This window comes from Balaenoptera borealis (genome assembly GCF_965194805.1).
Source record: "Balaenoptera borealis genome assembly, chromosome: 17".
Classification (NCBI taxonomy): Eukaryota; Metazoa; Chordata; class Mammalia; order Artiodactyla; family Balaenopteridae; genus Balaenoptera; species Balaenoptera borealis.
In genome coordinates, this window is record NC_138876.1 from 75973849 (window position 1) to 75985904 (window position 12056).

The 12056-nt window shown below is 37.5% G+C and overlaps 1 protein-coding gene across 1 annotated transcript in view; it reads left to right on the top strand.

Moving 5' to 3' along the window:
- The window catches only part of LOC309615286 (uncharacterized protein), a 93036-nt gene extending 81494 nt beyond the window's left edge, over positions 1-11542 (top strand). Inside the window, exon 8 of the transcript XR_014236695.1 lies at positions 8031-11542. The gene's annotated coding sequence lies outside the window, so the exon portion shown is untranslated. The remainder of the gene's footprint in view (positions 1-8030) is intronic.
- The last annotated feature ends 514 nt before the right edge of the window (positions 11543-12056 follow it).

The following is a 12056-nucleotide window of genomic DNA, read 5'->3' on the forward strand; positions in this document are numbered from 1 at the left end:
TGACCAATCAGAAGAACGTCCATGAGCTGACCACGCCCTCTTTGAGCCATTACTATAAAATTTAATCAGAGAAGTGAGAAAATGCAGAAACAAAAGAAAACAGTCAAAGGAGACCAAGTAATAACAGTTTAGTCATTAAGCAAAGTCAAGGACCTTTAGTTGCTCCTCAAGGGCTATAGATAATATTCTGAGCCGTATCCTGTGAGCTGTCTTGTAGATACTGAAACCCCCATCAGGTGGAAGAAGTTAACTGCATGATGAGCAGACTGTAGCCATGACATGAGCTGCCACAATTCTGAGAACTGGCCTCAAGTAAATGGGAACAGACCGACCCTGGAACCGAAAATTAACTGTAGTTAAAACAATCAAGATGACGCCGATCAGACCACCACGTGACCAATTTCAAGATGACTGTCAGAGCTGACTGTGCTGTTTCTGCGCATAGCCCCTCCCTGCACCTGTAAAAGCTCTTGCCCCCTGGTTGTTGCCGGGAAGGTGTTGGCCTTTGGACAGGAGTCCTCCTCTTCCCCACCCCAGTTGCCAGCATCCAAAAGAAAGCAAACTCTCCTTTCCACCAACCTTGGCCTCTTTATTGCCTTTTGAGTGGTGAGCAGCCGGACCCCACTTTCGGTTATACTAAGAGTTCTTATGTGTTCTCGAAACAAGTCCCTTATCAGATGTATGATAGGCAAAAATGAGTTGGGAAGTGTTTCTTTTCCCCTCCTTTATGTTTTGGAAGTTATTGTAAAGAACTGGTATTAATTCTTCTTCAAACATTTGGTAGAAGTCATCAGTGAAGGCTTCTAGTCCTGAGCTTTTTATTGTGGGAAGTTTTTTTTTTGATTACTTTTTGATTAATTCAATCTCTTTACTTACTACAGGTCTATTCAGATTTTCTATTTTTTTTGAGTCAGTTTTGATAGTTTGCGTTTTTCTTGGAATGTATCCATTTCATCTAAGTTACCTAATTTGTTGGCATACAGTTGTTCATAGTATTCCTTTACACAGTAATTCTTTTTATTTATGTAATATTTGTAGTAATGTTCCCTCTTTCATTTTATGATTTTAATACTTTGAGTCTTCTTTCTTTTTTTCTTAATTAATCTAACTAAAGTTTTGGCAATTTTTTGATCTTTTAAAAAAAACCCCAACATTTGGTTTTGTTGATTTTTCTTTATTGTTTTTCTAATCTCTATTTTATTACTTTTAGCACTAATTCTTATTATTTCCTATCTTCTGCTTGCTTTGTGCTCAATTTTCTCTTCTTTCTCTAGTGACTTAAGGTGAAAGGCTAGGTTGTGGATTTAAAAATCTTTCTTTTTCTTTTAAGGTAGGCATTTGCAGCTATGAATTTCCCTCTAAGCATTCCTTTAGCTACATTCCATAAGTTGTAGTACTACGTATGTCTTCATTTTCATTCTTCTCAAAGTATTTTCTAATTTCCCTTTTGATTTTTTCTTTGATCCATTGATTATTTAGTAGTATGTTGTTTACTTTCCAAATATCTGTGAGTTTGAAAAATTTTTTTTCATTTTAAATTTCCTATTTCACTCCATTGTGATCAGAGGAAATAACACTGCATGATTTCAATCCTTTAAAACACGTTGAGGTTTGTTTATGGCTTAATATATGGTCTATCCTGGAAAATGTCCTATGTGCACTTGCTCTCACCTGTGAATCAGAATTTGCAGAGCCCCTGACTGTTTTGCCGCTGGGCTTAGGGAGTTGCTCTTGGTGATTTTTAATTCTCCTGTTCTCAGGGCACTCAGATGCCCCAGTTTCCTTTTTCCACATGAATGGAGATATCAAGTAGGTCTTGTCACTATTGGTGGTTCAACCCACACTTCTAATAATTTGAAATTCTTATCAACTAGTTTTATTGTAGATTCTTATATTCCTTCGATAGTGTGGTTTTACCCTAGATATCACCATACGAATACATATGTGGTTTCCTTCAACTTCTTAGATCACACGTAGAAATAATTCTATACTTTTAAATCTTTATGTGAATCACAGAATACTGCTTCTAAGCAGAGGGGAGATGACAGAACGACTATCTAGGGTTTTCCTCACAGTGGTGAGGTCTCTGAGTCTGCTTAAACCTGATGAGCTGGTGTATCTAAATTTCATTGTATCTGAACTTTGTCTCTGATCCAGTTCTAAAGAGCTTCAGAAGGGAGAAGTGGCAGTTTAAGGCCATTCTATTTCTGTGTTAAAAAATATTCTCCAACCTAGAAAATTAATGTCTTCACCCTATGAAATTCTTAGTCTCTTGAAATCACTATGTTTTTAAATAACCAGGCCTTGATCCTCCATTAGAACTAAAATGTACAAAGTCCTTAACTGACAAGGTATTTGATGATCTACTTTTAAGGCAAGCCTAAAGTTATAAGCTAATCATATATATGCTAAAAGAAACCACAGTTGAATTATGGTCAATTTTTCATTATCAGAGATGAGGCTTGGAATTTTCAATGAGTTCCCAAAGTCAGTTATTTTACATGTGTATGGGGTTAAAAGCAGTGAACATTTCTTTGCTGAACTGCTGATGTATAAATCTGGGGCATATCCTACTTTAATAAGTTCTGTAATAAAATGTAAGAGCTGGAGCTATTAAAAAAAAAAAAGCAGTGCCCTAGTGCGTTGAACGTTTCACTTGCTCAGAGACAGAATAATTGATGGGATTTAAAAAATCATAATCATGACTTTGACAGTCCTAGTTTCTTTGGTCCAATTATTAATTACTGTAAATCTCATTTAAATTTTCCATGCATTTCCTTATCAACAAGTAAAAGCGTGTGATCTCTATTTCCTTTGGAATCACATGGAGATGGAGAGATAAAGAACAGGAAAGAGTGAAATAAAACAAAATAGAAATTATAAAAATATTTGCTTCTATATATTTCGAATACTTGAATTCACAAAGAAATTTGGTCTCTTTGAAGATTAAAAAAATGGCAACGCAATGGTCTACAAATGGACTGTTTCATTTCATTCAGTGTGTTTTCTATAATTTTTTCTCCTTAGTAATATAAAACAGTTTCTAGCTTGGTCCCCAAATTCCCTAGTGATACGTGTTCCAGGGTCCTGCTATCTGTTGGAGTAGAGACTGAAGGGCAGTCGGGAAAGTATGATTCACGATTTCTGCAGCACTGTAAGCCTCCAGCAACACGAGACGGAATAGGACAGTGAAAGGAGAGAAGCAAGAGTGCTAATAGGCAGGGCACCACTGAAGAAGTCCTGACCCCCTTTCTAGAGATCACTGTCAGCTACGTGCTTTTGGAAGTAGAATTTTCTATTACATTCTTCACTTAGGATGCTACTCTCCATACACCAAGTAGGCACAGCAAATAAATGAATTGAAATTCTGCCCAATCAGGATAAAACTCAAATACTGCTTCCTCTTTGAAGGCTGCCTTGATCCCTAGTCAGAAACGATCTCTGATCCTTCCCTTCTCTGATGGCCTATGGAGTCCTAAGAGGAGATGTGTTTCCTGGTGTTGACCAAATTCAGGGCTCATCCTAAAATCCTTACCAGAATGTAAGGTTGTGGGGAATTGTATTTCCTGTTGGTGGCTGCTCTTATGTATTCGATCCCATCCCACTGCTCTTCTTACAATACGACTGACACTCCTCCCACCAAGAGATGGGGCTACTGGAGGTTGCATTCTCTCTTCTTGAGTCAGGGGAGGGTGGGGACAGTCACAAATTGTCCCAGCTGCCCCAATGGAGTATGGCTGAAAGGGTCCCATGTGACTTCTGAGGCTACGTCATAGAAAGGAGACAGCTCCTTCTGCCCATCCCCCCATGATCTTACCCTCAGAACCCAGAGCTGGTTTTGTAAGGAAGCCTAGGATGCTTCTCAACCTGTGACCAATGGCCAGCATCAACACCAGACATGTGTGAATGAATCTTTGGATGATTTCTTTTTCTTGCCTAATTGCTCTGGATAGGACTTCCAATACCACATTGAATAAAAGTGGTAAGAGTGGGTATCCTTGTCTTGCTCCTGATCTTAGAGGAAAAACTTTCAGCTTTTCATTGTTGAGTATGATGTTAGCTGTGGGCTTGTCATTTGTGGCCCTTATTATGATGAGGTAATTTCCCTCTATACCTACTTGTTGAAAGTTTTTTTAAATCATGAATGGATGTTGAATTTTGTCAAATGCTTTTTATGCATCTATTGAGATGATCATATGATTTTTATCCTTAATTTTATTAATGTCATCACATTGATTGATTTGCCGAAGTTGCACAATACTTGCATCCCCAGTAAATCCCACTTCGTCATGGTGTATGATCTTTTCAATGTGCTGTTGAATTCAAATTTGGTTGAATTTGCTAATATTTTGTTGAGAATTGGTTCATCTATATTCATCAGGATATTGGTCTATAGTTTTCTTCTAGTGTCCTCATCTAGCTTTGGTATCAGGGTAATGCTGGCCTCAGAAAGTGAGTTTGGGAGTGTCCCCTCCTCTTCAAGTTTTTGAAAGTGTTTGAGAAGCATTGGTGTTAATTCTTCTTTAAATGTTTGGTAGAATTCACCTGTGGACCCATTTAATTTTTGTTTTGTTTTGTTTTGTTTTTGGAGGGGAGGGCTTTATGGATTATTGATTCAATCTATTTACTTGTTATTGGTCTGCTCAGATTTTCTATTTATTTATGATCCAGTCTTGGTAGGTTGTTTATTTCTAGAAATTTATTTATTTTCTTCTAGGTTATCCAACTTGTTGGTGTATAATTGTTCCTAGTAGTCTTTATGATCCTTTATATTGCTGTGGTATCTCTTGTAGTGTGTCCGTTTTCATTTATGATGTTATTTATTTGTCTCTTTTTTTCTTAGTTTAGCTAAAAGTTTGTTAATTTTGTTTATCTTTAAAAAAAACTAGCTCAGTTTCATTGATATTTTCTATTGTTTTTCTGGTCTATTTAATTTCTTTCTGCTCTGATCTTTATTTCTTTCCACAGGCTAATTTTGGGCTTAGTTTTGTCTTTTTCTAGTTCCTTGAAGTGTAAAATTAGCTTGTTTATTTGAGATCTTTCTTTTTTTTCTTAAAGTAGGCATTAATCTCTATAAACTTCTCTCTTAGATGTGCTTTTGCAGCATTCCATCGTTGTGCATTCATTTTCATTTGTTTCCAAATATTTTTTGATTTCCCTTTTGATTTTTTTCTTTGACCCATTTGTTGTACAAGTGGGTTGTTTAATTTCCACATATTTGTGAATTTTTCAACTTTCCTCCTATTGTTGAACTCTAGTTTAATACCATTGTTGTCAGAAAAGATACTTGGTATGATTTCAATCTTAAATTTGCTAAGACTTGTTTTGTAACCTATAAAATGATCTATCCTGAAGAATGTTGCTTGTGCACCTGAGAATGTGTACTCTCTGCCGTTGGATGAAATGGTCTGTATATGTCTGTTAGGTCCAATTGTTTTTTTTTTTTTAAATTATTAATTAATTAATTTATTTATTTTTGGCTGTGTTGGGTCTTCGTTTCTGTGTGAGGGCCTTCTCTAGTTGCGGCGAGTGGGGGCCACTCTTCATTGCGGAGCGTGGGTCTCCCACTATCGCGGCCTCTCCTGTTGCGGAGCACAGGCTCCAGACGCGCAGGCTCAGTAATTGTGGCTCATGGGCCCAGCTGCTCCACGGCACGTGGGATCCTCCCAGACCAGGGCTCGAACCCGTGTCCCCCGCATTAGCAGGCAGACTCTCAACCACTGCGCCACCAGGGAAGCCCCAATTGTTTTAAAATATGGTACAAGTCTAATATTTCCTTGTTGATTTTCTGTTTGGATTATCTATCCATTACTGAAAGTGGGGTATTGAAGTCCCCTACTATTTTTGTGTTGTTGTTTATTACTCCCTCAGGTCTGTTAGTCTTTGCTTAATATATTCAGGTGCTCCAATGTTGGGTGCATATATATTTATGACCATTATCTCTTCTTGATGAATTGGCCCCTTTATCATTATATAATGACCTTCTTTGTGTCTTGTTATTGTTTTTGGCTTAAAGTCTATTTTGTTTGCTATAAGTATAGCTATTTATGCTTTTTTTTTTTTTTTTTTTTTTGGTTTCCATTTGCATGGAATATCTTTTTCCATCCCTTGATATTGAGACTGTGTAAGTCCTTAAAGTTGACATGAGTCTCTTGTAGGCAGCCTATAGTTGGGTTGTGTGTTTTTTAATCCATTCAGCCATATTAAGACTTCTGATTGGAGAATTTAATCCATTAACATTTAGAGTAATTATTGGTAGGTAAGGACTTACTAATGCTAACTTACTGATTATTTTCTGACTGTTTTGTAATTCTTTTCTCTCTCTCTTGCTGCCTTCCTTTGCGAATTGATGATTTTCTATAGTGGTATGCTTTGATTCCCTCTTTTTCTTTTGTGAATCTGCTATAGGTTTTTGCTTTATTTTTACTATGAGGTTTATTTGAAACATCTTATAGATATAACTATATTTTATGCTAACAGAAACTTAATTTTGCATACAAAAACTCTACCCTTTTATTGCCATCCTTTTATGTTTTTGATGTCACAATTCACCTCTTTTTATATTGTGTATACATTAACAAATTATTGTAGCTATAGTTATTTTTAATACTCTTGCCCTTCACCTTTTAATTAGCATTCAGTGGTTAACACTTCACCATATTACAGTATTAAAGTATTCTGAATTTGACTATATACTTACCTTTACCAATGTTTGGTATATTTTCATGTTACTGATTAGCATCCTTTCATTTCACTTGAAGAACTCCTCTCAGCATTTTTGATAAGGCAGGTCTAGTGGTGATGAATTCCCTCAGCTTTTATTTGCCTGGGAAAGTCATTATCTCACCTTCATTTCTGAAGGACAGTTTTGCTGGGTAAAAACTGGCTGGAATTTTTTTTCTTTCAGCACTTTGAATAAATATATCGTCTCACTCTCTCCTGGCCTGTAAGATTTCTGCTGAGAAATCTGCTGATAGCTTTATGGGGGTTCCTTTGCAAGGTATAAGCTTTTCTTCTCTTGCTGCTTTTAAGATTCTCTCTATGTCTTTGGTTTTTGAAAGTTTTATCACAATGTGTCTTGGAGAGGATTGCTTTAAGTTGATTTTGTTTGGTGACCTATGAGCTTCATGAACTTGTATATCCATCTCTTCCCAGATTTTGGAAGTTCTCAGCCATTATTTCTTTAAATAAACTTTCTGTCCCCTTATATCTCTCCTCTCCTCTGGAACCCCAATAATTTGCAAATTGGTTCTGTTTTTTAAATATTTATTTATTTATTTTGGCTGCGCTGGGTCTTAATTGAGGCATGTGGGATCTTCAGTTGCAGCATGCGGACTTCTTAGTTGTGGCATGCAAACTCTTAGTTGCAGCATGCATGCGGGATCTAGTTCCCTGACCAGGGATCGAACCTGGCCCCCTGCATTGGGAGCGCGGAGTCTTACCCACTGGACCAACAGGGAAGTCCCGCAAATTGGTTCTTTTGATGGTATCCCTTAGATCACAAAGGTTTTCTTCACATTTTCATTCTGTTTCCTTTGTTCTCCTCTGACTGGATAATTTAAAAGTTCCTGTCTTCAGTCTAATAGGTTCTTTCTTCTGCTTGAGCAAGTCTGCTGTTGGTGTTCTCCATTATATTTTTCATTTCATTCGTTGTATTCTTTAGCTCCAGAATTTCTATTTGGTTCTTTTTAAAATTACTATTATTTCTCTCTCTTTGTTTAACTTCTAATTGTGTTTGTGTATTGTTTTCCTGTTTTGTTGAATTGTTTTTCTGTGTTTATTTGTAGCTTATTAAATTTCCTTAAAACAGCTATTTTGAATTATTTATATAGTAAATTGCAGATCTCCATATGTTTGGGTTTGGTTACAGGAGGATTATTGTGATCCTTTGGTGATGTCATGTTAGCTTGACTTTTTCATGTTCCTTGAATATTACATTGTTGTCTTCACATTTGAAGTAGCAGTCATCTCCTCCAATCTTTACTAACTTCCTACTCTAATGTATCCAAACTCTTATTTTTTTGCTCCAGTGGTGTGCTGGAATTTCTTCTCTGGAAACCTGGACTTCCACAAAGGCCCTCCCATCCATGGGTGACTGTCTAAGTTAGTGTTTTCCAGGGGCTCCTGGACCACAGCCCAGAGGCCTGGAGCAGTTTACAGGCCACTGCAGGATCCACAGTCAGGATCAAGGTCTGTCTACCTATTGCCTGAGGCACTGGTGGGTGAGATTTCTCCTGGGTCCTTTGGTATATGGTGCTGGATCCCACAACTCCCTCAAAGGTGCCTTTATTCAAGGATGGATGCTGAACTGTTGTTATGGGGGCAGCGGTGAAGGACATCTTATGCCACCATAATGTTGATGTCACTCTTCTTATATGTAAATTATGACTTTGCTTCCCTTGTATTAATATATCATGCCCATATGATACAAAAGAAAGTAATTTATTCACATCAGATCAGCAAAGACAAAGCCTATCAGTTGTTCTGTTATATTTATATCCCTAATCTGTTTTGTCTCCCATTCCTTTTCCATGTCTTTTAAATTCTCAGAAAATTTTAAAAATATCCATTACATTTGTTTATGTGACTCAAATCTATGGAAGAAGGTCTGATGGGAAGTTATTAGATGGCTGGGTAAAGTTACATCCCAACTCTATTTTTGGTCCCTGGTACAGGAAGTGGTCTCAAATATTGCAGAGCTGGATGGAAACATGTGGGCCCACTGGTCAGGCTAGTCATTTGCTGTCCCTTCAAATGAGTATTCATGAAATATTTGTTAAATAGTTAAAGGTGAGGTTATAGAAGATTATCACAACTTGGGCAGCTTACCTGTGAAAGAGCCTGGTCTGGCTATGATGCGTATTAATAATTGGCTGTAGTCTCAGTCCTCCCCAAACTGCATTCATAATGAGGAGTTCAGCCTCCCCAAATAGAGGATGTTCCTAAGTTCTGTCAAGGATATACAGAACATCGTCTGTGCCACTGCCTTTCTTTTCTTTTCTTATTCTTTTTCTTTTTTTGCATAAGACACCATCTTTATGAATACTGTAAGTCCCTTTGTGCGTAACTGCAGACCTGGTGTCAGGAAACCTGGAGGCTGAGTTTCTCTGCACCCCTCTCAATTGCCTTCCAAATGAGATTGTTGAATAAAATTACTTTAAAAATTCTTGCCTGCTATATGGTCACCTTATTTTTGATCAAGGAGGCAAGAATATACAATGGAGAAAAGACAGCCTCTTCAATAAGCGGTGCTGGGAAAACTGGACAGCTACATGTAAAAGAATGAAATTAGAACACTCCTTAACACCATACACAAAAATAAACTCAAAATGGATTAAAGACCTAAATGTAAGGCCAGACACTATAAAACTCTTAGAGGAAAACATAGGCAGAACACTCCATGACGTAAATCACAGCAAGATCCTTTTTGACCCACCTCCTAGAGAAATGGAAATAAAAACAAAAATAAACAAATGGGACCTAATGAAACTTCAAAGCTTTTGCACAGCAAAGGAAACCATAAACAAGACGAAAAGACAACCCTCAGAATGGGAGAAAATATTCGCAAATGAAGCAAGTGGCAAAGGATTAATCTCCAAAATTTACAAGCAGCTCATGCAGCTCAATATCAAAAAAACAAACAATCCAATCCATAAATGGGCAGAAGACCTAAATAGACAGTCCTCCAAAGAAGATATACAGATTGCCAACAAACACATGAAAGGATGCTCAACATCACTAATTAGAGAAATGCAAATCAAAACTACAACGAGGTATCACCTCACACCAGTCAGAATGGCCATCATCAAAAAATCTACAGACAATAAAATGCTGGAGAGGGTGTGGAGAAAAGGGAACCCTCTTGCACTGTTGGTGGGAATGTAAATTGATACAGCCACTATGGAGAACAGTATGGAGGTTCCTTAAAAAACTAAAAATAGAACTACCAAACGACCCAGCAATCCCACTACTGGGCATATACCCTGAGAAAACCATAATTCAAAAAGAGTCTTGTACCACAATGTTCATTGCAGCTCTATTTACAGTATCCAGGACATGGAAGCAACCTAAGTGTCCATTGACAGATGAATGGATAAAGAAGATGTGGCACATATATACAATGAAATATTACTCAGCCATAAAAAGAAGTGAAATTGAATGATTTGTAGTGAGGTGGATGGACCTAGAGTCTGTCATACAGAGTGAAGTAAGTCAGAAAGAGAAAAACAAATACGGTATGCTAACATATATATATGGAATCTAAAAAAAAAAAAATGGTTCTGAAGAACCTAGGGGCAGGACAGGAATAAAGATGCAGATGTAGAGAATGGACTTGAGGACACGGGGAGGAGAAAGGGTAAGCTGGGACGTAGTGAGAGAGTGGCATGGACATACATACAACACCAAATGTAAAATAGCTAGTGGGAAGCAGCTGCATAGCACAGGGAGATCAGCTCGGTGCTTTGTGACCACCTAGAGGGGTGGGATAGGGAGGATGGGAGGGAGACGCAAGAGGGAGGAGATATGGGGATATATGTATATGTATAGATGATTCACTTTGTTATAAAGCAGAAACTAACACACCATTGTAAAGCAATTATACTCCAATAAAGATGTTAAAAAAAAAATTCTTGCCTGCTATATTTTTCCATCTCTTTGGCATATGGAGCTGCATGATGAATGTGTATAGAAAAAGGAGAATACACATGAGTTACAAGGGAAATTCAAAAGAATTAACTGATATATCCTTTAGGTTAATTAAGTTTTTTCTGACTTATAAAAACTCCATCTGATTCAGAGCTAATACTTTAAACATTTTTACAAAATCTTGGTGAACTGAACTAGAGAGTAATATATCACAAGCTATAGGATTCATGGAAGAAATAGAAGCCTAATGCATCATTGCCATGTTCATGAAATCACTGCATAATTTTTAGAAATAATAAAATATGAATCTTGATGAGGTCACCACTGCAAATGCATTCCTAGATTTTGTGCATATAGTTCTGAGAAATTTGTAGTATGATGCTACAATTATATAATAGAAAGTATCCTCCCCAAAATAATGCTTGTGACTATGAATGTCAAATGTTTTTGTGGAAGAGAAGTTTACTGTAAGAAGACTTACAAGGGCAGCCAGGAGATGGGGCTTCTTTCTTGCACATCTGACTTGCCCACATTCTTTGAGATCCAGTTAGGCCCTAAGACTTCCTCCAAATAACAAGCCAAGAAACTATGTCTCCCTGGTCAGGATCAAACTCAAGAAGAGAGAACAAACAGCCATAACTTCTTATGTGTTTTCACTCCTATCTGTACCAAGTAAGAAGTCTCAGGTCATGAAACTCTCATTTGAAGACCAGTATGAGGAGATTAGGGGTGGGGCAATTTCTCTCTGTCCCTTTGTCCAAACACCCAAATAAATAGGTCCTTTTTTTTTTTTTCTGTGCTTAGCATTAAAGTCAAGATATTACATTGATTTAGCCTTGAAATGGGTAACAGAGAATTGAAATAAGCTGTCTGCAGCATTTTCAAGTGAATCCAAGAGTCAAGTCAGTTATACTTTCATTTTCAGGTGGTACATCATATTCTGCAGGCAATGGAAATTGTATTTCGTTTCTACTTACCAAATGATTCAGTATTCTTTTTTTTTTTTTTTTAAATATTATTTTGTTTTTCTAGATTTTTTTTTTTTTTTTAATGACTACATTTATTTATTTATTTTTTGGCTGTGTTGGGTCTTCGTTTCTGTGCGAGGGCTTTCTCTAGTTGCGGCGAGCGGGGGCCACTCTTCATCGCGGTGCGTGGGCCTCTCACTATCGCGGCCTCTCTTTGTTGCGGAGCACAGGCTCCAGACGCGCAGGCTCGGTAGCTGTGGCTCACGGGCCCAGTTGCTCCGCGGCATGTGGGATCCTCCCAGACCAGGGCTCGAACCCGTGGTCCCTGCATTGGCAGGCGGATTCTCAACCACTGCGCCACCAGGGAAGCCCTGATTCAGTATTCTTAATATCACTTTTCAAAGAGGATTTTGAATCAGGGACAAGTTTTACCATTTTTTT